This window comes from Staurois parvus, unplaced genomic scaffold (assembly GCF_062004578.1).
Source record: "Staurois parvus isolate SC_StPar_1 unplaced genomic scaffold, SC_StPar_1.0 ptg000173l, whole genome shotgun sequence".
In the NCBI taxonomy this organism is placed as follows: domain Eukaryota; kingdom Metazoa; phylum Chordata; class Amphibia; order Anura; family Ranidae; genus Staurois; species Staurois parvus.
The window spans coordinates 7,514,495-7,540,533 of record NW_028317969.1 but is presented as its reverse complement, the minus strand read 5'-3'; the positions used below and the strand labels follow the sequence as shown (position 1 = coordinate 7,540,533).

At 43.6% G+C, this 26,039-nt stretch overlaps 1 long non-coding RNA gene across 1 annotated transcript in view; it reads right to left on the bottom strand.

Moving 5' to 3' along the window:
• LOC149462566 (uncharacterized) overlaps nt 1–26,039 on the bottom strand; it is a 612,825-nt gene that overhangs the window by 86,963 nt on the left and 499,823 nt on the right. The gene's annotated exons all lie outside the window — the stretch shown is intronic.

The following is a 26,039-nucleotide window of genomic DNA, read 5'->3' as shown; positions in this document are numbered from 1 at the left end:
TTGCTCAGTCAATCTTCAACATTTTCAATTTTTTGCAATATTTATTGGCTCACTGGTCTTTTAAAGAGGGTGTTAGGGGTACAGGATACATTGAGAACAGCAACAAAAATCCTTTCTGCACATCAAACTTCCCCAAGAATTCTTTGGGCTCATACAGAAAACTATCTACTTGTTTCTTAGGCCTCTGACACAGTTCAGATTTAGGACTCTTTAGGTCTCTGGTACAGGCTAGTGTAGATTCTGTAGGTTCAGGATAGGCTGCTACCCTTCAAATTCTCTGACACCTGCCAGAGGTCAGTTTTAGGAATGCTGTAGGCCTCTGTCACAGGCCAGCTTAGCACATTCTAGGCCCAGACGGGCAGCTAGGATAACAAACACCCTTCTCGGCCATGGCTTCCTCCCAAAGACAAAAGGCCTGGTGGTGGGGGGGGGGGGGGTTGGGCAATGGACCTTTCACAGCTTGATTCTCCCCAGGCAGATGGACTGGAAGGCAAGGACAAGGACATTTACTCTGACATCTACTCGAGGTATAAATTCCTTTGTGATTGTCCAGGGCAGAATATTCATAACCAAAACACTGTAACTTCTCACTCTAACTAATAGGGAGCACACAACTGTAGCAGGCAGAAGCAATAAATGTCCGGAGCTTAGAAGAAACCCAACGGACACAGATAACCTCAACAAAGCTATGGCTGGCTGCAGCCTAGCTGCAAACAATACATTTAAAAAGGGACACTATAGCTTAAGGCAGGGTTCCCAAATATTCTAAAAAAGAATTAAAAAAAAAATGGTAGGAGAGTAGGGGAGAGGGTGCAGTTTAAAAACTAGAGATGTGTCTTCTGGCCTACAGGAGGTAAAGTCATGATGGCTTGCGTGCTGGGAGGTCCGTAATGAAACACGCATCATAGCTACTCTTCTCCACCCACAGTCTGGCACTGAAGAATATGACATGTAAGATGTGGATGGCTTTTTGAGTGATCTGACAGGTGAATAAGGGGGAGAAAAATGTTGTGGAGAAGAGGTGTAGGGAGCAGGAGGGCAGTTCAAAGTACATACCATGCTGGATTTAAGTCATCTGTGTGGCTGACACAAAGCATAGCCATCAGAGTGGCACTGCTATATCATACTGCACCTTCAACATTCTGTGTCACTTGCCTGATCACTCAACTGTGACTAAGGATCAACACACTGCTGAGGTCCTGTCTGTCTCCTTCTACTGTAGCCTGGATTAATATCTCTGGATGTCATTGGGAATGCAAGTCCTCCAATTGTCCTTCAGTGGCCAACAGACAACATGCAATCTTTTTGGAGGAGCAACATAAATTTGACTCTAAGAGGGAGGAGGCTATGTATTAGCAACATATCAGCCTATATTGTACTGCACAGTGTTACCTAACATTTTTCAGGTACTGGGGGCTGATGTGTTGCTGGCTTGTAGAATAAGGAGAGCTCTGGGAGCACCAAAGCACTGCGATAATGCTCATTTTTATTGCAGTGGTCAGGTTGGCAATCACAAAGTTTCCATTTGAAAGAGCAGTATCAGGCCCCTTTCAGAGTTGTCAGCTGATCCGCTTGCTCAACAGGGGGTTTGTCTGTTGATCTCTGCTGAGCAAGTGGATGACAGGTCCACACCTGCTCTGCTACTGCAGAGCAGACACAGACACAGCCTGTTGTTTTCTATGGGGTGGTTGGATTGAAACAGACCCACCAGACGAATGGGGAACGGATCCCCATCTGTCTGTTTTTAGCGTACAGGATTGGATCGGATGCCGGCGGGTGTCAGTGGGCACATGTCTGCTGACACCCGCTGGTCCATAGAGGGCTATGGATTGTCTGATCAGTAAAAAAGTGACAGGTGAATATAATTGGATCATTACCCTGCTGGCTGTGCATTTTGATGGTTTTCGACTGGAGTTGATAACTACAAACATAATATGCCAAAGGTTCATGGACACCTGACCATCACACCTATATGAGCTTGTTGGACATCCCATCCAAAAATATTAATATAAAGATGACTCCTCCTTTGTGAATTTAAAAACTGCTGCCCTCTTGGAAGACTTTTCACCAGATTTTGGAATGCGTCTGTGGAAATTTATGCCAAAAGAACATTTGTAAAGTTAGGCACTGATGTTGGATTAGAAGACCTGGCAAGCTGGTTGGACAAGATGACCTTGCTTGTCTTTTCAATTAATCCCAAAGGTATTCAGTAAGGGTGAGGTCAGAGCTCTGTATAGGACACTCCAAAACACCAAACTCCTTGAACCATGTCTTTATGGAACTGGCTTTGTACACAGGGGCACAGTCATGTTGGAGCAGAACAGGGCCTTCCTCAATCTGTTATCACAAAATTTGGAAGCATGTAATTGTTTAAATTGTCCAGTACCTTTCACTGGAAACACTGTAACTCAATTGTTTGGAAGGGTGTCCACATGCAGCAACTAAATTAGGGTTGCTCAACCAGGGCTCCATGGAAGTTTTGGGTTCCTCCAGAGATTCGTAGGGGGTTCCCTGAGTAAGTTCTGCCTCTCAGATAAGTTCCTTCTAACACCATTGATCTTTTTAGCTATCTGTAAGGGGGTAATTCCTCCCAATGACCACAAGTGTCAGGAGCATTTGTCCCACTGACCACAAGTGTGAGGAGCATTCTTCCCACTGACCACAAGTGTGAGGAGCATTCTTCCCACTGACCACAAGTGTGAGGAGCATTCTTCCCACTGACCACAAGTGTGAGGAGCATTCTTCCCACTGACCACAAGTGTGAGGAGCATTCTTCCCACTGACCACAAGTGTGAGAAGCAGGGGCAGACTGACCATTTGGAAATTCGGGCACTGCTCGAGGGCCCGGGGTCAGTAGGGGGCCCCATGAGATGCCCCTGGTACCTTTTTCATAGGCTTTTTTGAGTTTGGGCAAGGACACAGGGGCCCCATGATCCCCTATTTCCCGGGGGCCCCATGAGTTGTCAGTCCGCCCCTGGTGAGAAGCATTCATCCCACTGACCACAAGTGTGAGAAGCATTCATCCCACTGACAACAAGTGTGAGGAGCATTCTTCCCACTGACCACAAGTGTGAGAAGCATTCATCCCACTGACCACAAGTGTGAGGAGCATTCTTCCCACTGACCACAAGTGTGAGGAGCATTCTTCCCACTGACCACAAATGTGAGAAGCATTCATCCCACTGACCACAAGTGTGAGGAGCATTCTTCCCACTGACCGCAAGTGTGAGGAGCATTCTTCCCACTGACCACAAGTGTGAGAAGCAGGGGCAGACTGACCATTTGGAAACTCGGGCACTGCTCGAGGGCCTGGGGTCAGAAGGGGGCCCCATGAGATGCCCCTGGTACCTTTTTCATAGGCTTTTTTGAGTTTGGACAAGGACACAGGGGCCCCATGATCCCCTATTTCCCGGGGGCTCCATGAGTTGTCAGTCCGCCCCTGGTGAGAAGCATTCATCCCACTGACCACAAGTGTGAGAAGCATTCATCCCACTGACCACAAGTGTGAGGAGCATTCTTCCCACTGACCATGAGTGTGAGGAGCATTCTTCCCACTGACCACGAGTGTGAGGAGCATTCTTTCCACTGACCACAAGTGTGAGGAGCATTCTTTCCACTGACCAAGAGTGTGAGGAGCATTCTTCCCACTGACCATGAGTGTGAGGAGCATTCTTCCCACTGACCACGAGTGTGAGGAGCATTCTTCCCACTGACCACGAGTGTGAGGAGCATTCTTCCCACTGACCATGAGTGTGAGGAGCATTCTTCCCACTGACCACGAGTGTGAGGAGCATTCTTCCCACTGGCCATGAGTGTAAGGAGCATTCTTCCCACTGACCACGAGTGTGAAGAGCATTCTTTCCACTGACCACAAGTGTGAGGAGCATTCTTCCCACTGACCATCATACTAATGTATCATGAGTTGTAGATTTAGACATTATTAGCAGGAGTTCCCTGAGACAGGAAAGTTATTTCAAGGGTTTCTCTGTGTTGAAAAAGTTGAGAACGGCTGAACTAGACTAAGAATTATTTCCTTTAACACATCTGCCCAGAACTTGCTTTCAATAAAATATTTAATTTGCCTCTTGTGTGAGAAGAGGAAAGGGGAGTGCTGCAGTTTGTAGTGATCCATTAAATTCCAGCTGTCTTTTTTTATATTGCAGCTGAGATTAAGAAAGATGACATCTGATTAAAACAAAAAAACAAAACAAAAACATACTTTTTTTTTATCCAGTTTTTTAAACATGAATCTGATTATGTGTTGTATTTTTTTTTCTTGCCGACACATTTATGGCTAATGAATAGCTGGGTGATGTATAGCAGATGGTTGAACAGTCTATTGGTATTCTCAGTATTGCAATAATAAGTGGAACAGACCAAAAGTCACATTATCACGCAACTGCGTTAATTACTCAGTGGAGCTTTCCATAAAAGGTTTGCAATTCTGTGATACTAGATTTGTAATTTTGTATAACACCCCCCAACTTTTTGAGATGAGAAAGAGGGACACAATGTAGCATATTGGGGTTGATGTACTAAAGACAAATAGACTGTGCACTTTGCAAAGTGCATTTGCTCCAGAGCTTAATAAATGAGCAGAGGCTCTGCTGACTTCCATCATCAAATCATGTACAAGCAAAAATGATGTTTTTTTTAATTTTCCTTGCATGTGGTTGAGTATTCTTTGCAAAGTGAAGCTTTCCCTTTTAATTCAAAACATTAACAATAACATATAAAGCCATTTATAACTCTGCCCCAAATTACATCACCAATCTTAACTCCAAATATCACCCAAACTGTACACTCCGCTCCTTGCACAACCTCTTTCTCTCTAGCTCCCTTGTCTCCTCCTCCCATGCTCATCTCCAGGACTTCTCCAGAGCTTCCCCCATCCTCTGGAACTCTCCACCCCAATTTATCAGACTATCGCCTACTCTTCTCACTTTTAGGTGATATCTGAATACCTATCTCTTCAGGGAAGCCTATCCTGCCCTCAGCTAATAATGGAATCTTCTACTCTTCCAACCAGTCCATCCCCCACAGTTACTACCTTTTGTACCACTAGCCTCTCCCTCCTAGATTGTAAGCTCCCAGGAGCAGGGCCCTCCTATCCCTCTTGTATTGAACTGTATTGTTGCTTTATTGTCTCCCGTTATATTGTAAAGCACTGAGCAAACTGTTGGCACTATATAAATCCTGTATAATAATTTACCTCATTTACTAAGCTCTGCAGCAACAGCACTTGCAAAGTTCACACTCTTTTTGTCTTTAGTAAATCAACCCCAATGTCTATAAGCATAGACTGCTCCATCTAGACATGTGCATTTTGTGTTTGTTATGATTCGTTTTTCGTTTTTTGCTTCTCTGTCTGGCAATCTGATGGACGTGTCTGGGTTTGGTGGTTGCCAGAAGAACGGTACTTGCCTGACTGCATTGTGCTAAGTGTAAAGTTTGGTGGAGGGGGTTTATGGTGTGGGGTTGTTTTTCAGGGGTTGGGTATTCAGTATTAGGACGCCAGCCTTTACATGCACATGAACTTTAATGGCATCTCAGTTTTAGTCCGTTGGATTGCCAGACAGAGAAGTGTGGTTCATCACTCCAGAGAACACGTCTCCACTGCTCTAGAGTGCAGTGGCGGCGTGCTTTACACCATGGCATCCGATGCTTTGCTTTGCACTTGGTGCTGTAAGGCTTGGATGCAGCTGCTCGGCCATGGAAACCCATTCCATGAAGCTCTCTACGCACTGTTGTTGTGCTAATCTTAGGCCACATGAAGTTTGGAGGTCTTTAGCTATTGATTCTGCAGACAGTTGACGACTTCTGCGCACTATGTGCTTCAGCATGCGCTGACCCCGCTCTGTCATGTTACGTGGCCTACCACTTGGTGGCTGAGTTGCTGTTGTTCCCAGTTGCTTCCACTTTGTTATAATCCCACTAACAGTTGACCGTGGAATATTTAGTAGCCAGGAAATGTCACGGATGGACTTATTGCACAGGTGACAACCTATCACGGGACCACGCTTGGAGTCACTGAGCTCCTGAGAGCGACCCATTCTTTCACAAATGTTTGTAGAAGCAGTCTGCATGCCTAGGGGCTTGATTTTATACACCTGAGGTCATAGAGGTGATTGGAACACCTGAATCCAATGATTTGGAGGGCTGGCCCAATACTTTTGGCAATATAGTGTCTGTATATAACTATATACAGTATATAAATATATATATATACACATATTTGTTTTAGACCTTGTAATGATGTACAGAAAAGGAGGAGAATGTTCAATATTTAAATGTTGCAGTAGCTCGTTGACATATAGATGTGGACTGCTTTCACGCACAGAAAAAGTTCTTGTGTCAGTGAAACAGGATGCTAGCGAATGTTTCACATCATGCTGCTTCTCCTTCAGATGAAATCAGAATTTACTTAGTGAGCAAGGATGCATTCAAAGCAATATCAAAGCAATATCATGCTGCCTGCTTGCTTACTAGGTCATGCAACTCCACTTGTCTTGATCTAAGAGGCATCATTTTTATCTTACCTTAAACCTGAAGTACAGTCAAAAACAAGTTTTTGAAATTTGCACTGTATAAAAGAATTACAACTAATGAGGTCTGTCCAATGTGTAGCTGCTGCTGTCTTTGGGGAAATTCTTACTTTCGTTTAGCCCATACAGTACAGTAAGCGCCAAATGTCTGAAACTTACACTTCTACCTGGAGTAGACAGATGATAAGGGGTTGCTTGCTCAGTTTTTCCTCTATTCAGAAAATGTCTTGCAATCTTTTCACAAGATGCAAGGAGTTCTGTGAATGGATGAGGTGCAGATTAATATAATTATCTCCTTTCTTCCAGTCGCAGAACACCTTGCATTCTGTGAAAGGATTGGTGCAGAGAAAAGTACCCATTGTCATCTGTATACTATACCTACAAGTGTAATTTCTGAGTACCAGATATTCAGTGCTTTCTGTAGTGTATGAGCTGAACAATAGTTAGAATTTTCCCAAATGCACCGGGCCAGGGGCGGACTGACAACGCATGGGGCCCCTGGGCAATAGGGGATCATGGGGCCCCTGTGTCCTTGCCCAAACTCAAAAAAGCCTATGAAAAAGGTACCAGGGGCATCTCATGGGGCCCCCTACTGACCCCGGGACCTCGGGCAGTGCCCAAGTTTCCAAATGGTCAGTCCGCCCCTGCACCGGGCACACATTTCATTTTTGGTAATTTATTTTTACAGTGCAAATTATTTTTGGCCAGAGTTCAGATTTAAAGAATCACTTAGGCTTGGTTCACATATGTGCGGGTGGTGCCGCTGCAGATTCGCACTGCATCTGCACAGAGGAATGTGGACCCGTGGGTGGGTGCCATTAGTACTAATAGAACACAACCCACACTGGAAAACGCAACCGTACTGAGAACCGAAGTTCCCATGCAGGCTGCGTTTTCAGAAGAAGTGCAGGGACTTCAAATGAATGGGCTCTCGTGCCCACGCAAAATGAGGGTCGCTCGGCCGCATATATGTGAACCAGGGGTAAATGCCTGGAAGGTTGGCAGGGATAATTATCTGGTGTCACAGATGTGACTCCCTGTGCATGCACTTAACATGCTTCACCTGATGAAGCCACCACTTTTAGCACTTGATGTTCCAAGAGGTACAAAAGAAAAAGTGTCACCCCATAGTTGAAATTTCAAAAGTAGTTATTTTATCATAAAAGTGGTAAAATCAGTTTCAGTGGTTCAGAAGGGCTCCCTTTACCAATGTACTGGTGGAGATGGGACAACTCTTGTTTCAAAATTCTGAGTTAAAGAATAAGTTATTTTTTGGGACAACTTTTTTGGAGGTTAATGATAACATAAACGATGAAGCCCCAACTATTGATGTGGTGGGTATTTATATGGCGCCAACAATTCCTGAAGTGCTTTACATATATACATTCATATCAGTCCTTGCCCTCAAGGGGCTTACAATCTAAAGCCCCTAGCTCACATTCATATATACCCATACCAGGGTCGTTTAGACAGAAGCCAATTTAACCTACCATGTGTTTGGAGTGTTGGGGGAAACCAGAGTACCCAGAGGAAACCTACACAGGATGGAGAACATACAAAATCCATGTAAGTAGTGTCATGGTTGGGATTAGGAACCTAGTGCTGCCAGGTGAAGGTGCTAACCATTGAGCTATCCTTTTGGATTTTGTCTTGCATCTATGTATCATATCCCATGCAACAAGCTCAAACTACTTTCAAGTCCAGCACCTCCCACCTACACCTTTTTAAACAAGACCTCCATCTGCTCATTTAAAATATTTGCCAAGAGGAGTGATTTTTTTTTTGTCTTGAATCCATGCTGGTGCGTAAATACAAAAAAAGTGCATGTGAAAAACACACACAAAAAAAAGTGCACTTTAAGGGTGTGTCTCTTATTCAGCCCCCGAAAAAGTAGGACCTTACCCTGACCCCCCAGGCATAGGGCTACTGAAAGAGGCAGGGCTCAACTTGGTGCACCTACTCAAAAGGCCTGGTGGACCCCTCTCATGGTCAGCCAACGAATACTAGGTGAGGGGCCCTCCCAAAGAAAGACCCCCCTGGTTCAGGGGAGGAAGGAACCTAATGGCCTGAAATTGTCCTCCTAGACTTCAGGGTAGGCCCGAGGACCCACACCATCCATCCTAGTAAGAAAAGAGACACAGACAAAAGTGCAAAGTGATGAAATGTGAGAGAAAAAATATTTTAAATAAATAGTGCATGTGCAGGTGCACTGGCTAGGCTCTAAGGCTTGGTAACAAAAATGGCCTGTGACTTAGCCAAAAGGCCTAGCCTAAGAGAAGCAGTGCAGAAAAAGCATTAATCCTGTGACCATGTGCTCAATTCTTACAGTGGGTTTCCCACACCCAAGTGATACTATAAGCACCCATGGGGCAACCAACTTCTAGAAGGCACAGCACCTCAGTTTCTCTGTCCCACCAAAGAAACAGCAGACTCAAAAACTCCTGCACTTAGGGATGGACTCAATGAAGATTATGACCACATTGTGGATGTTCTGTAATGTGCACCCCCTGCTGCCCTCAGAGGACCGGGGAAGTCCAAATGTACTGAATAGAGAAAAAACAGAGGGCGCACCGGCCTAGTGCATTACATAAAAGCATTTATTAAAACGATAAAAGTAGGTATTGTACTCACAAACGACAATACAGTCAAAGGCACATCATGAAAGAACAGCTCTGTCCAATCCACACTACATGTCAAACCACAATGGGAACCCTGGACTTCCAACAGCCGAACAAGTTTCGAGGACTTGCCTCTTCCTCACAGCCAACTTGTTTTTTCTCTGTCCCACCAGCCTATGACCAAAGTAGACCCATTCAAATCAGGAGGCAATGGTCCCCTCCAGTCTTCCCAGTGGATTTACTTTCGTGCCCCACAACCCGTGGGTGCCCTGATTTCTGTTCCAGCTGGTACTATCCTTCAGAGCCCCCATCATACCAGCAGTGACACTATACAGCTAGCAAACCATTCCTACCAAAAGACCAGAATGAAGGCGCAGCACCCTTACTGGATACTGATAGAATGCTACGCTTGACCTTAGCCAAAAAGGCAGAGAAAGTGCCAAGGGCAAGAGGAATCATGCTGCTGTTTTAAAAGTATAGGTAGTAACAATCTTAACCCCAACTCTTTCACATAACTGGGTTGGTTGTCAAGCAACCATGGATCCAGCTGGTACTATCCTTCAGAGCCCCCATCATACCAGCAGTGACACTATACAGCTAGCAAACCATTCCTACCAAAAGACCAGAATGAAGGCGCAGCACCCTTACTGGATACTGATAGAATGCTACGCTTGACCTTAGCCAAAAAGGCAGAGAAAGTGCCAAGGGCAAGAGGAATCATGCTGCTGTTTTAAAAGTATAGGTAGTAACAATCTTAACCCCAACTCTTTCACATAACTGGGTTGGTTGTCAAGCAACCATGGATGCCACTTGCAGCAAGAGGAAGGTCAGGGAGGCGCCAGGCTACAGCAGTCTGCGTGGGAGCAAAAGGAAGGCATGTGTTACATTACCAATCTTTTTCAAGAACATGATTCTGGACAAAACAGTAGTTGTTTAAGTGCATGACCCCAGATCAAGAACACATTTTTATAATTATTTCTTCCCTGTATGAGCTTCTTTTCTAATGTTTTGTTCTGCGGGAACATGCAGGATTATTTGTCTAATACTTGGCTGCTAGGTTCTTGATCTTCTTCAATTTGCATAACACTTATTATCCTTTTTCCCTAATAATCTTCATAAATGGTCTTCGAATATACGCGCATACAATGAGCCCTGCATTATCTCTCTTCTAAAGAGAAAAAAGAAATGATCTCATTAGCTGTAAGTTAAGACACACAACGCGTTTCAAGGTATCAATACCTCCCTGAAAATACAGGACTATCAAAAACAAAATTTCAGCCTCTAGGTAATGAGTTATTTCTTTGTGTCGTGTTAATAAATTGGTTGTTATGTGCAGATGTAAAAACAATCATTTGACAATTTTTTTTTTATTTTTTTTTTAAGTAAGAAAAAGTAAGATTTGTTATCTGTGAACTGCAGGACTCATTCTACAGAAAAAAGGAAAAATAGCATAAAGTGAATTTGTCTTGTAGAGAAGGAAGGGTAAGGAGCACATATGTACCTTCCAAATGATCCAGTGATGCCACCTTTCAGATGCTGAAGCCCTCTGCAAAATCACTGTGTAGGTTCTGACCCATTGCTGTTCTGGAGCTTACACATAGCTAAGGCCCCTTCCTATATCCCATGTGATAGTCATCCAATATTGCATCATGGGAGGCAGGGGAGAGCCACATACTTGTGGTGGCCAGATGGTGATTGGCCACCTAGGCACTTCATTGAGGGAAGGCAAAATTCAGAGTCTCAAAGCTTGGTTTGAAGAGTCAAGCAAAGGGAAAATGACTAGGCACCTGTATGGCCTGTGAGCTACCTTGTGCAGATCTGTTCCCTATTACTGACTTACAATGCCTTACATCTGTACTGTGTCTGTGTGGAGGCCACCATCTTCTCAGAGGAACAGGACTTTGCTTCCTCATCTAAGGGCTGTCCCCTAATGACTGGTGATTTGATGATTGGTGAAACTTATAATAAAATAGAACATTCATAAGTCCCAATTGTCTGTGGACACTTGTCCATGTGTCCCTGTAACACACAGAATCTGTATCCTGGTCCTCCAGTTCTCAGAGTCTGTGTGTTTTGGGGACACATGGACTTGAATATAAAGTAAAAGGTCACCCCAGGCATGCACCTCCAAAAAAATAGGGCCCCCAGATACCAGGGCCTATGGTCAGTAGGCAAGAGGCTAGCCTGCAGTCCCCTCCAAAAGCCCCTGTCCTGGTTGGGTCTGTCACAACCACCTTTTTGTTTAGTACATTTTTCTGTACTTGTAGGGATTTAGAAAAAAAAACTTGGGGAAATGTACATGCATTGCAGAGATGTATTGAATACCATATTTTAATTTTCTTTTCCCCAAAATTTTAGGATTAGCGGGAGAATAGGTATAAAAGAGGAGGCTTGGGGTAAATTATCGCTCTCAGCACTGAAAGATAACATCAGAATAAAGAACACAGATTTAGGACCCACCTATATCTACATGTGTCTGTAGAAGGGTTTTATTTTGCTTCATAAGGTACTGTAGGAGTATTGTCATTCCTTCATATGCATTTATTTTTTGCTTTGTCATGCATTATTGACACACAAAAACACATGTTTCTAATGCATTTTTAAAGTTAGTATTTAGAGTGGATTAAGTTAACCACCAATGACCAAAGCTTGTTGTTACCTGCCAATGCATCAAAGCACATTATGATGTGTTACCTTTGATATCTATGGGCTCCCACCAATGCAGAAAAAAATAGCCGTGGTATTTTCCAAAATACACTGCAATGCAGTACAGATACAGTTTTTGTTTTGTGGGACACACAGCAGTCTGAATGGGCCCCTAGCGCAAAAGAGGGCAGTTGTGCATAAAGAATAGTTGTAGAGGAACATTCTCATTACCTTTGCAAAGTCCCCAAAAAGTGACTTCTCCTTCTCCTGCCCAGCCCAATGATCAGGATCTGATGCTTTGAATAACACACCACAATAAAAACATAGTGTATGAATGAAAATCCTGATAAAATAGTGGACAGTCCATCTATACACAAACGAAAGTCTCTCTAATGCTGGAAAAGAGGCAGTAACAGGACAATTCCTCAGCAGCCGCAAGAAAAACTTTAATCGACACCTATATCAGTATTAACATTCGGCAGCCTTGACAGAATGATTGTTGATTTAGGCAGTCCTCATACATGAAAAGAGAGCAGTTTCTTTTATTAAGCGAGATTAATAGCATCAATGCTGCCAGTGATACCATCATTACAGATGCTGGCGGACTGGAAGGACAACGTTTAATAGCACTGCGCTGATCTTCGCTCGTAAATATAAATCCCGAGAGATTCATTTCAAGTTTTCTTCTATCAGGTAATAACTGTCACGAAATAAAGGAGAAAACCTAATGGGCTAAATTTCACCAGCAAACACTGAGTGATCAAGTTCCATACTGCTCATCCTAAAGCAAGATGGCAGCCTGAGGCTCTGTTACAACTTCAGAAAACTAAATAATATATCCAAAATGAAAGCTTATCCCATGCCCCAGGTAGGTGAATTGATAGAAAGGTTGAGTCTCACCAGGCACATTACCACCCTCGATCTTACTAAGGGGATTTGGCAGGTTCCTTTAATAGACGGAGCAAAGGAAAATATTTTCTTACACCAGATGAGCTGTATAGTACATCCTTTTGGCTTACATGGCACTTCAGCCTCATTCCAAAGAATAATGGACCACATTCTTAAGCTCTTATCAGCATATGCTTTAGCATATCTATATAATGTAGTCATTTTCAGTCTTGGCTGGGTCTACCAATTAAAAACATTCTAGGCAGTTTTAGTTAACAGCTAGTCCAAAGAAATGTGCAATAGGCCTTAAAGAAGCCAAGCATTTGGACTACAACACTGGGCTGGTGGTCATAAATCCTCTAATGGACAAGACTGAAGCAATTAATGGTTGGCCTAAGCCAATGTAAAAAAACAGGTTTGAGTCTTTCTAGGGTTTGTGGGATACAATCTAGATCTTCTTGCTAATCTCACCAAAGGGAAAAAGTCAATGGAATGTGGAATGAAGAGGCAGGAAAAGCTTTCCAAACGTTGAAAGCATCATTGTGTAAGGGGCCTGTGTTAACCACTCCTGATGTTCCTGAAGTTGATGTGTTGAAAGCAATAAAAATGAGCATCACAGTTTGTTGTGTATGGGGCTGTATAGCCTCAGACCGGTCAGGGTGCCTATGCTGACCAAGTTTAAAAGTGTCTACAATGGGCACATGAGCATCAGAACAGGCCCATGGTGCAATGGAAGAAGGTGGCCTAGTCTTTTACATCATGTGGATCATGTGGATGGCCAGGTGTGTGTGTGTGTCGCTTATCTAAGGGAGAAATGGCACCAGGATGCAGTATGGGAAGAAGGCAAGCTGGCGGAGGCAGTTCTGCTGGGAAACATTGGCCCTGCCATTCATGTGGATCTTACTTTGACTTATACCACCTAACTAAACACTGTTGCTGAACAAGTACACCTCATCATGGAAATGGTATTTCCTGAGGGCAGTGGCCTCTTTCAGGAAAAAAATGCACCCTGCCACACTACAAAAATGGTTCAAGAATTGTTTGAGGAACACAACAACAAGTTTGAAGTATTCGCTTGACCTCCAAATTCTCCAGATCTCAATCCAATCTGTGGGATGTGCTGGACAAAACAAGTGCAGTTCATGAAGACCCCACCTCACAACTTACAGGACTTAAAGGATCTTCTACTGACGGCTTGGTACCAGAAACCTCAGTAGAGCTTCAGTGGTCTAGTGGAGTCCATGCCTCAACAGGTCAGGGCCAGGGGCGGACTGACCATTCGAGCACTCGGGCAATGCCCGGGGGCCCGGGTTCAGTAGGGTGCCCCATGAGATGCCCCTGGTACCTTTCATTGGCTTTTTCATAGGCTTTTTTGGGTGTGGGCGAGGACACAGGAGCCCCATGATCCCCTATTGCCCGGGGGCCCCATGAGTTGTCAGTCCGCCCCTGGTCAGGGCTGCTTTGGCAGAAGAAGTGGAGGCCTACTCAATATTACGTAGGTGGTCATAAAGTTATAGAAGATCGGTTGGTGTGTGTGTATATACGAGGGCAATCAGGTCAAACCGGAAATTTTTAATTTTCCAGGTATAAAGAGGGATGCTAGCATGGCGGTACTACATGCAGTAGTAAGTGGCAAGTGTGTCCTATTACTGATAGGCGGTACACGTGTCCAAAGACCATTAATCAAGATGGCAGGCAACAATGTTAGTGTGTGCATGGAGCAGTGTATGGTGCAGGGGCGGACTGACCATTCGAGCATTCGGGCAGTGCTCGAGGGCCCGGGGTCAGTAGGGGGCCGCATGAAATGCCCCTGGTACCTTTTTTTAGGCATTTTTGGGTGTGCTCTGAGTGTGGCCAAGGACACAGGGGCCCAATGATCCCCTATTGCCCGGGGGCCCCATGAGTTGTCAGTCCTCCCCTGGTGCGGTGATGAAGTTTCTTGTGAACGAAGGCGTAAAACCCACGAATATCTACAGAAGACTTCAAGCACAGTATGGTGATGAGACGCTCAGCCGCAGTAAGACATTTGAATGGTGTAAATATTTCAAAGATGGCTGTATGTCCGTCAGCGAGGATCCTGGCCGTGGTGGTTCCCAGCCAACAGCAGTCATTCCTGTAAACATTCAGCGTGTGGAACGTCTGATCCTGGATAATCAATGGATAACCTGTCATGAAATCGCACAAATCTTTCTGTGGGAACAGTGAACACAATGATGATGAAGTGAAGCCGGCTGTCCTGGGATGATTCAGGCATACTCACAAATCTTTCTATGCCGAAGCTTTCCAGGCATTAGTTAAATGCTGGGATAAGTGTATAAATGTACCAGAGGAGTATGTGGAAAAATAAATACAATTTCCATACCTTGAAATTTGTTCTTTTTATTATATAAACTCAAAAAGTCCCAGCTTAACTTATATGCTCGATATATATATATATATATATATATATATATATATATATATACAGTGATAAGCATAAATGAGTACACCCCAACAGATTTGTCAGAAAACCTTTACTTTTCTTTCAGAAACAACATTTTCTATGGGACACTATACTACAAAATACTCCCACAAATGCAGGCCATTGATTGTACACACAAAAAAGTATTTTTCCAGACAAATTAATTCAAGACCATGTGCAAAGATAAATACATCCCAATCAAAGTCTTTGGAGCATAGATACATTTTAGACAACAAAATCCTAATTAACATGAATTCAACTACAGCTGAGTCTAATTATTCATTAAACAGGAGTCCAGCAGACAGTTGATTATAAAAGGGCATTAGTTAACAAAGAAAACCCCTCCCATTTCATGCTGTCAGCAATGGCACCACATGGAAGAGAAATGTCACAAGGCCTTAGAAAGAAAATAATTTCTTTACACAAGAAAGGTGAAAGCTACAAGAAGATCAGCAAAGTTTTACTTATCAGTCAGAATACTGTAGCAAAAATGAAACAAAAATTTAACAAAGATGGAACCGCAACCATCTCACAGAGAAGTCCAGGCCATCTATGGCAGTTAACACTTCGACAGGAACGTCTTCTCATAAGAAGGGTTGAAGAAAATTGCCATGCAAGTTCACTGCAATTAGCTAAAGAAGTAGAAAGCCAAACTGGGGCAATGTCCAGAGGAATGTCGTCAACGAAGGAAGCCTTTCCTAAAGCCCATGCACAAAAAAGCCCACCTAGAATTTGCCAGGGCCCATGCTGAAAACTACTGGGACTTTGTACTCTGGAGTGATGAGACCAAGAAGTGGGAATTTCAGGGATCTCTTGATACCAAGGTCAGGTAGACGAAGAAAGAAAGATTGCAACCACAAATGTGGGGAATTAATCTTTAATTGCTGTTTTAACCTGTGTGTCTCCTTGTGTGTCTGTACCAAGGCCAAACATTCCAGGCGATGGAAACTTTTGGGTTATTTATGTTTTTGTTAGGATTTAAAAAGGAGCCAAACAACTATGCAATAAAAGATGACTTCATATGATCACTATCATATCAAATAAAAGACAGTTTTTTTCAATATAACTGACAAAATGTCACGATTTCTGCCAGGGTATGCAAACTTTTGAGCACAACTGTAGATATCCCGTATATTTATATAGATACATAGGGACAAAAGAGACAGATTTAGATATTGGGGGTCCCGGAGCACTTCAGGTTCAGGGCAGAGTTGTCACCTCATCACTTCAAAACCGAACACATATTAATTACACAGGTTCTGGGGCTAATTTAATGCAGATAAGGCACTAAGTGAGTTTAATTACCACCTTAATCAGTTACAGCACCTGTGTAATTAATATGTGTTCAGTTTTAATGGGATGAGGTGGCAACACTAGTTCAGGAGGTCCCTTATACACAGAGTTGGTTTACATTCTCAATGGCAGTCACACATTTTTAAAATGCATGACACAACGTCATTGTGAGGTCATACGTACCCACGCAGTCATAGTGCTCTATGTGTGGTTTTACTTGAGCCACAAAAATTTGTTATTAAAACTGATATACTATACCAGTCCAGAATAAAAAACGTTTACAGATGATGGCCAGCAAGATATTACTTCCCAAGATACCTTTAATAAAACAAATACATTTTTTGTTACATATTTTACATTATTGCATTTTTTTTTACTTTTTATATATAATTTTTTTATATTGTTTTATATTTTTTTTGTATGGGGGGGCAGGAGGGCCTTTCGGTCAGGGGGCCTTGGGGCAGTTACCCCTTTTGCTCCCTTATAAATCTGGCACTGAGGGGCAAGCTCAGCTGGTATGCTTCAGGATATTGCGTATTTAATTTCCAAAACTAGAATAAAGGAAATAATGGTGGAAAATGGGCTTGAATGAGTTTAATTACATTTGCTCATCTCAGAAAGTTGTGAAGTATGGATCATTAAAAGCTACAAATGTGTACATAAAGAGCAGATTTTTTTTAAGCTGGTAAATAGACACAAATTGTGTTTGAATTTCCAGTAGTATTCCTCCATAGTAACAATATTATCTATTTTTTTGTTTCCAGAGGAAACATGGGAGGATTTCCAGTTGCTGAATGCAGTGTTGTACTCCACTCAGTAATCTAATAGCTCCACATGAGTACGCCGTCCATACAATGTGCTGCCTGAGCTGCTTCACTCCCCCTCCCTTCATCCTCAAATAACCTCCCAGTGTTCCTCTATAAATTCAGCTCCAGGTATCATCCACACACCTGAGCTAATCCCGACCCCCCCCCCCGAACCAAGCAATCCTTTACGTGCAAGCGGACACGGAATGGCGAAGGGGTTAATGATGTCACTATGATGAAAATGCATGGCAGTTTCACATTCTTGCATAAGATTGTGCAACACATGATGAAATACTAATTGTTGATGAAATCCTGGGAGAGAAAATGAAAAACACTGAAAATTGAAATGTAAAACTGAGATCTGGCTTAAATATCTCATGGAAGCAGCAGTTGGTTCCCAGTTTGAATAGGGGGGACTAGAAGTTCCGGAATGCACTCTAAAAGGCCTGGATTTACACCCCGGCCAAGTTGGATGGTATTCCGACTTGAGGTGCAACTTGAAAGACTTCTACGGCTTGCAAGATACAAATGTCTATGCAAGTCGCACCTAAAGTAGTGCATGTACTAATTTAGAAATTGGTGCGGCAAGGAGTAAGGAGCATTCTTCCCGCTGACCACCAATGTAAGGGGCATTCTTCCCACTGACCACCAATGTAAGGGGCATTCTTCCCACTGACCACCAATGTAAGGGGCATTCTTCCCACTGACCACCAATATATGGAGCATTCTTCCCACTGACCACCAATGTAAGGGACATTCTTCCCACTGACCACCAATGTAATTAACTTTATTCCCACTGACGACCAATATAAGGGACAATCTTCTCACTGACCACCAATGTAAGGGCCATTCTTCTTACTGACCACCAATGTAAGGGGCATTCTTCCCACTGACCACCAATGTAAGGGCTATTCTTACCACTGACCACCAAAGTAAGTGACATTCTTCCTACTGACCACCATTATAAGGGATATTCTTCCTACTGACCACCAAAGTAAGGAGCATTCTTCCCACTGACTACCAATGCAAGGGGAATTCTTCCCACTGACCACCAATATAAGGGACATTTTTCCTACAGACCACCAAAGTAAGGAACATTCGTCTCTCACTGACTAACGATGTAAGGGACATTCTTCCCACTGACCACCAATGTAAGGGACAAGCTTCCCACTGACCACCAAAGTAAGGGACATTCTTCCTACTTACCACCAATGTAAGGGGTATTCTTCCCACTGACCACCAATATAAGGGACATTTTTCTCACTGACCACCAAAGTAAGGAACATTCTTCTTACTGACCACCAATATAAGGGATATTCTTCCTACTGACCACCAATGTAAGGGACATTTTTCCTGGTGACCACCAATATAAGGGATATTTTTCCTACAGACCTCCAAAGTAAGGAGCATTCTTCTCACTGACCACAAATATAAGGGGCATTCTTCCTACTGACCACCAAAGTAAGGAACATTCTTCCCACTGGCCACCAATGTAAGGGCCATTCTTCCCACTTACCACCAATGTAAGGGACATTCTTCCCACTGACCATCAATATAAGGGACATTCTTCTCACTGACCATCAATATAAGGGATATTCTTCCTACTGACCACCAATATAAGGGATATTATTCCTACTGACCACCAAAGTAAGGAGCATTCTTCTCAGTGACCACCAATGCAAGGGGTATTCTTCTCACTGACCACCATTGTATGGGACATTCTTCCCACTGATCACCAATGTTAGGGACATTCATCCCACCGATCATCAATGTAAGGAAGGCATAATTCCCACTGACCACCAAAACAAGGGATATTCCTCCCATTGACCACCAATGTAATTAACGTTCTTCCCACTGACCATCCCACTAATGTACCATGAGCTGTATATATATTAATTATGTTGTGTGAAGGGTTCCTCTATGTTAAAAACATTGATAGCGTTTGCCTTATGTTCTCAGGAGGCTTTACTGTGCAAAGCCCTTTATTTCCATGAGAGCCCATTCACACCATTGCGCTCTGAATGGCACCACAACGCACATTCCCAGAGCACTTGTGTTGCAGCTCAGCATTGCACTAACAAGCAGTGTGCTGTGCTGCATGAGCAATATTTGTTCCATTGTGGTTTCTGGGCAGCCCATTCAAATGAATAGGCAGCACAATGGCAATGCATGTTAACAAGTGAACCAACATTCAAGACGCATGTGTTTAACACACCCCAGTAGACTGCTCTGATGTGAATACACAAAGAATACATAAACTAGGGGATAATAGTGTCAGCATTTCTATGTAAAATTAAAAGGAACTTCCTGTGATGGGGGCGCCCTTTATGCGCTGCAGCAACATGTGTACTGCCCCCGTCTGGTGGGACATGGCATCGACGGGCAACTTTAAGGATGGGGAGATTACAAGGCAGAAAAAGGACATTTGGCAATCAAATTCTGGGGCGGGTATTAGTGTTGAAAAAATACTTCTACACGGTTGGAAAAAAATTCTTATACTTGGGCGCCTGTTTTCCTGGCACTAATAACTTGTCACATTGCAAATACACCAACGCTTTTATCGCGTGAATTTTCGGTGTGATAGTACACTGCAAGTGACATAGCAACTGTGATAGTATATATCAAGGAGATAATATGATATTTATAGCCAAGGCTGTAAAAATTGTATTTGGGATTCAAACCCAATTCTAGGATCATGACCATACTCCTTGCCCCCTCCCAGGGCACCATGGTGGGAAGGTCCATGATTCCTCCTAAGTCTCCTAGGCCTTTTAGGTCAGCAAGGCTGAAAAAAATACTAGTCGTCATTCAACAAAGCTCTCTGTATCATTGTTTGTGACTGCAGGGCGCTATGATGGGCAGGTCCATGACACCCTGCACTCACAGTATTTCCTCAGTCCTTTGGGTTGAATAACTTGAGGAATCATTCTTCCTGGATGACTGAGGGCATCTAGTGGTGGAAGTGAACTACTGCAGGAGAGGGATGTACAAGAGAGGAAGGTTAGTACTACAGTTAGAGCTGTTTTTTGACCTCCTGCAGGAACTTTTAAAGACAAAAAATTAACTCAGACTTGGGCTTTACAGCTTCACCTTTGTGGTCAGAATTAGTGGGCTGCCCTACTGCTCTTGCGCAACTTACAGCATGTTGACCTGCATGTGGTTTTACACCACGGCTTTTGTGAAGGGGCCTTTAAAGTGGTTGTAAGCCCTTACATACTGTATACCCAGGGCTTTTTTTCTCAGAGAATAGTTGCAGGAACTCCCCCTCTCCAAGCCTATACCCACGTCTGAGCACCATTCCTTGGTTCCACCCCCTACCCACATCCCAGTACCATCGCTTTGAAAGAATACAGAACCAAGTATCATTTTGAGCTGCTAAATAAATTGTATGTAATTTGTTAATGATAAAAAAAAGCAGTTAAAAAAGTTCCCAGCAGCAACAATAGATCCAACCATCAACAATGGACCAACCGCAACAAAATATCCCCCTCCCCCAGCAATGGCAGATCTCCCTGCAGCCAGCATAAATGGACCCTCAAGTAGCGAGCAGCAATAGACCCTCAAAAGTAGATCCCTCCCAGCAAAATGTGAAATCCCCCCCCAGCTAAATCAGAGCCACCTCCAGTAACAAAACAGCAAGAATAGACCTCCCTAGCAGCAATAGACACCCCCAGAAATAGATCCCCTCCAGCATGAATAGACCCTGCAGCAGTACTCCTTGCCATTACGTGCATTCGGTGCTGAAGGTGCGTTTCTGTTGAAGAAAATCCCTGAATATACCCAGTGAAGAGACCGGCCTCAGGTGATACACAGAGATTAAACAAATTATCTTACATAAGTTGTACCTGTTTATCTGCAGTATTCTCTTCTCTAATTCTTTTCAAATTGCTGAATTTATAAGGCTTGTCTGAGAGTTCAGAAAACATGGGGCGTGGATAGCTGAAATTGCACTTTGCAGAGCTCAGTGAGGAGACCTCTGAGAGCTGATTGGAGGGAAGAGACACCCCCCCCCCCTTCACACAGTACACAGGAACAGAGCTGAGGCTGTGAATCTGCTGGAAGTCCCTCCCCAAAACTTGTCAGAAGTGATTCATGCTGATAGCAGAGGAAGGAGGCAACAGACAAAAATGACACTTAGTGCCCTGGATCGAGACAAGTACACACTATAGAAGGATATGTTTTGTTCATATTTCGTGTCTGAGGTTTACAACCACTTTCAGCTGAACTCTAGGCAGATGAATGCACTTGTATATTAACTGAAATAAAAGAATATATTTCTTGTGCTGGTGTCAGTAATTGAACTTTTTTCTTATATTCGTTTCCTGTAATTCCATGTACAGTGGGAGAGAAAGGAGCGGTACTAGCAGCCAATCAGGCAGTTTCTGTTGCAGTGCAGTGAAAATATGTTGATAGAAGGAGAGAGCAGAGTGAGCAAAAGAGGGACCTTATTTGTGTGCTGATTTCTCTCACTGCCCAATCAGCAAGCTGTGTATATGCCACAATGCCAATCATTGTTAATGGCACCCCAAACACAGCTAGCAGATGTGCATTTTTCCATGTGGAAAAATGTGCAAAAAAAGTAAGAAAAAAAAAGCACAAAGCTCAACACACTAAAATTTACATGAACTACGTTTGTCGCATGTAGGGTAGCCCATTGAAATTAATGGGATGCCCTATGCATGTTGGGTGAGAACGCCCTCAAAACACGGACAAACACTTTTGTGTGCAATCTCAGTATGCCTAGGTATGAGTGCAGCCTTAAAGTACTGTATATGGGAACCCTAGCCTGGAAAACAACACATTCAGTTTAAAATAGAAATAAAAGGCAAAACATTTTTGTGTGTATATATAAAAAAAATTACACATACTTTTTTTTTTTTGTAGTAAGTGATCACGTAAATGCTGTTGTTAGTTGCATATAGAGCTTAGAGAGGTGGGGGTGGAGAAGCTGCAGCACACTGATCTTCCCAGTAAATGCTGTGCAGGGGGCATGTCAGCACAAGTCATGGCCATTGGAGGATGGACAATTGACCCAGCCTAGTGTGGTAAATTTGAAATAGGAAAGCATGGGGACTGGCAGGGTCGGGACTGAGGGGGCAGAGAAAAGGAGTACATGCCCTGGGCACAATGGTGTTATGTGGAGGGGCAGAAGGGGCATGGGCCCTGGGTGCAGTGGTGTTATATGGAAGGGGCATGTGCTCTGGGTGCAGTGGTGTTATATGGAGGGGGCATGTTCTCTAGGTGCAGTGGTGTTATATGGAAGAGGCATGTGCTCTGGGTGCAGTGGTGTTATATAGAGGGGGCATGTTCTCTAGGTGCAGTGGTGTTATATGGAGGGGGTATGTTCTCTGGGTGCAGTGGTGTTATATGGAGGGGGCATGTTCTCTAGGTGCAGTGGTGTTATATGGAGGGGGCATGTTCTCTAGGTGCAGTGGTGTTATATGGAGGGGGTATGTTCTCTGGGTGCAGTGGTGTTATATGGAGGGGGCATGTTTTCTAGGTGCAGTGGTGTTATATGGAGGGGGTATGTTCTCTGGGTGCAGTGGTTTTATGTGGAGGGGCAGAAGGGACATTCGCCCTTGGTGCAGTGGTGTTATATGGAGGGGGTAGGAGGGACATGTGCCCTAGGTGCAGTAGTGTTTTATGGAGGGGCAGCAGGGGAACGTGCTCTGGACACAGTGGTGTTATGTGGAGGGGAAGAAGGGGCATGTGCCCTGGATGGAGTGGTGTTATGTAGAGGGGGCAGAAGGGGCATTTGCCCTGGACACAGTGTTGTTATGTAGAGGGGGCAGAAGGGGCATGTGCCCTGGACGCAGTGGTGTTATGTAGAGGGGGCAGAAGGGGCATGTGCCCTGGACACAGTGGTGTTATGTAGAGGGGGCAGAAGGAGCATGTGCCCTGGACGCAGTGGTGTTATGTGGAGGGGGCAGAAGGGGCATGTGCCCTGGACACAGTGGTGTTATGTAGAGGGGGCAGAAGGGGCATGTGCCCTGGACACAGTGGTGTTATGTAGAGGGGGCAGAAGGGGCATGTGCCCTGGACACAGTGGTGTTATGTGGAGGGGGCAGAAAGGGCATGTGCCCTGGGCGCAGTGGTGTTGTGTGGAGAGGGGGCCACTAAGAGCCTGTCAGCACTTTGCTCCCCAGCTGCCTGATTGACGGGAGTGTCATTCAATGAAGCACAGCGAAGGGTTGAGATTGCTGCTGGAGAGAAGGTTCTGCTCTCTCCTCCCTCCATCAGCAGTGTAAAGTGGACAGGAAAGAAGGCAGGATGGCCAGTGACACCACTGATGCAGTGCCTTTTTTTTCTTTCCTGTGACATCACAGACGCGGGGGCATTTTTCCTTCTAGTGACGTCGCTGAAGCAGAGCCCTTTTTTTTTTTTTTTAGCCAGTGACACCAAAGATGCAGGGCCCATGTATCCTTCCCATTACACCACCAATGCAGACATTTTTCTTTCCAGTGACACCACCGGCCTAGAGACATCTTTTCTTTTTAGTGACCCCACTGATGAAGGGGCATTTCTTCATTCTAGTGATACCACAAATATTGGCACTGTTTTCCACACACTTATGCTAGGGCAATTCTTTCTACCTCACTATTAGCTCCATATTTTTTTTACTGTGGGACTAAAGGTGTACTGCTATCAAACTCATATGTTAGCTATGTATTGGTGCAGCATGCTGCGTCTTGTGTACATTGCTATGAAACCAATCCCACCTTCTACTCCTAGGGGAGGGGAGGTGGGGGGGGGGGATTTGACAACTTTGCCCCGGGCACTGATTGATCTTGTCCCACCACTGGGGACTGGCAGGATCACCAGGTATTATATAATAAGGAAGCAATACCAAGAGAAGAGGACACTTTTTAACACAAGTACATGGTACAGCAGGTACATATCAGGAATATGAAATGTTGGAGTTATAGATTTTTTTTAATACCCAGACCCTTGCTTACTTTACCATTTAGCACATTCTGCTGATCAGACCTAAGCAGAATCCAGAAGTTGGCCAGCTTTAGGGCTAGCTCACTTTATCCACCATTCTATCACTGGTGGTCTCACTGGTGGTCGCTGAAGACAGAGCACATCCCCCGGTACTTACAGCATTACGACTTCACTGGCCAAAGCAACACAGAACCTACCCCCCCTCTCCCCTCCCGAGCAGTGACCAAATGACACCGCATTGATGACAACGGGACTGTCGGGGAGACATCGGCCTAAACATTCCCCCACCCAATACATTGACTGTCCTATCTCCTTTAGATCCACCAATAATTATACAAGGGCCTGCCTGACTGGATACAAAATGACTGGAATGTTTAGGTAGGTGCACATATTACACAGTTTTGGTAAAATCAAAAGTTCACCACACCTTACATTCTGATGGTGCAAGCTCCTTTAGATCTACGAAGGACTACGTAGTGCAAGGGCTTGCTTCATTGGCTACAAAGTCATAGAATATGTTAGGTAGGCCCTTTTTGGAATGTCTAAAGTTGATTATACAACGATTGCATGGCTACAAATAAATTGGATAGTTTAGGACGGTCCTTATATTACATAGTTAGGGCAAATCTAAACTTGATCATACAAACATTGCATGGCTACTAACTGATGGAATAGACGAGGTAGGTCCTTATATTACATAGATTTGATTTATCCAAGGTTGATTATATAAAGATTGCATATATACAAAATTGATGGACGAGTTGAGGTAGATCCTTCTATTACATAGTTTTGATTTATCTAAGGTTGATTGTAGAAGGAGTACATGGCTACAAATGGATTGGATAGTTAAGTAGACCCGTATAAGACATCATTTTGGCAACTCTAAAGTTGGTTGCATGAAGATTACATGGCTACAAATTGATTGGATAGTTTAGGCAGGTCCTTATATTACACAGTTTAGCCAAATCATGCTAACATTGGATGGCTACAAATTGATGGAATAGTTGAGGTAGGTCCTTCTATTACATAGTTTTGATTTTTCTAAGGTTGATTGTACAAGGATTGCATGGCTACAAATGGATTGGATAGTTTAGGTAGACTCATATAATACATAGTTTTGGCAGCTCTAAACTTGGTTGCGTGAAGATTGCATGGCTACAAATTGATTGGATAGTTTAGGTAGGTCCTTCTATTACATAGTTTTGATTTTTCTAAGGTTGATTGTACAAGGATTGCATGGCTACAAATGGATTGGATAGTTTAGGTAGACTCATATAATACATAGTTTTGGCAGCTCTAAACTTGGTTGCGTGAAGATTGCATGGCTACAAATTGATTGGATAGTTTAGGTAGGTCCTTATATTACATAGTTTGGGCAAATCTAAAGTTAACCATACAAACATTGCCTGGCTACAAACTGATGGAATAGTTGAGGTAGGTCCTTATAGTGCATAGATTTGATTTATCTAAGATTGATTGTACAAAGATTCATGGATACAACATTGATGGAATAGATGAGGTAGGTCCTTCTATTACATAGTTTTGCTTTGTCTAAGGTTGATTGTAGAAGGAGTACATACCTACAAATCGATTGGGTAGTTTATGTAGACCCGTATAATACATAATTTTGGCAACTCTGAAGTCGATTGCATGAAGATTGCATGGCTACAAATTGATTGGATAGTTTAGGTAGGTCCTTATATTACATAATTTGGGCAAATCTAAAGTTAATCATACAAACATTGCCTGGCTACAAACTGATGGAATAGTTGAGGTAGGTATTTCTATTACATAGTTTTGATTTGTCTAAGGTTGATTGTAGAAAGAGTACATGGCT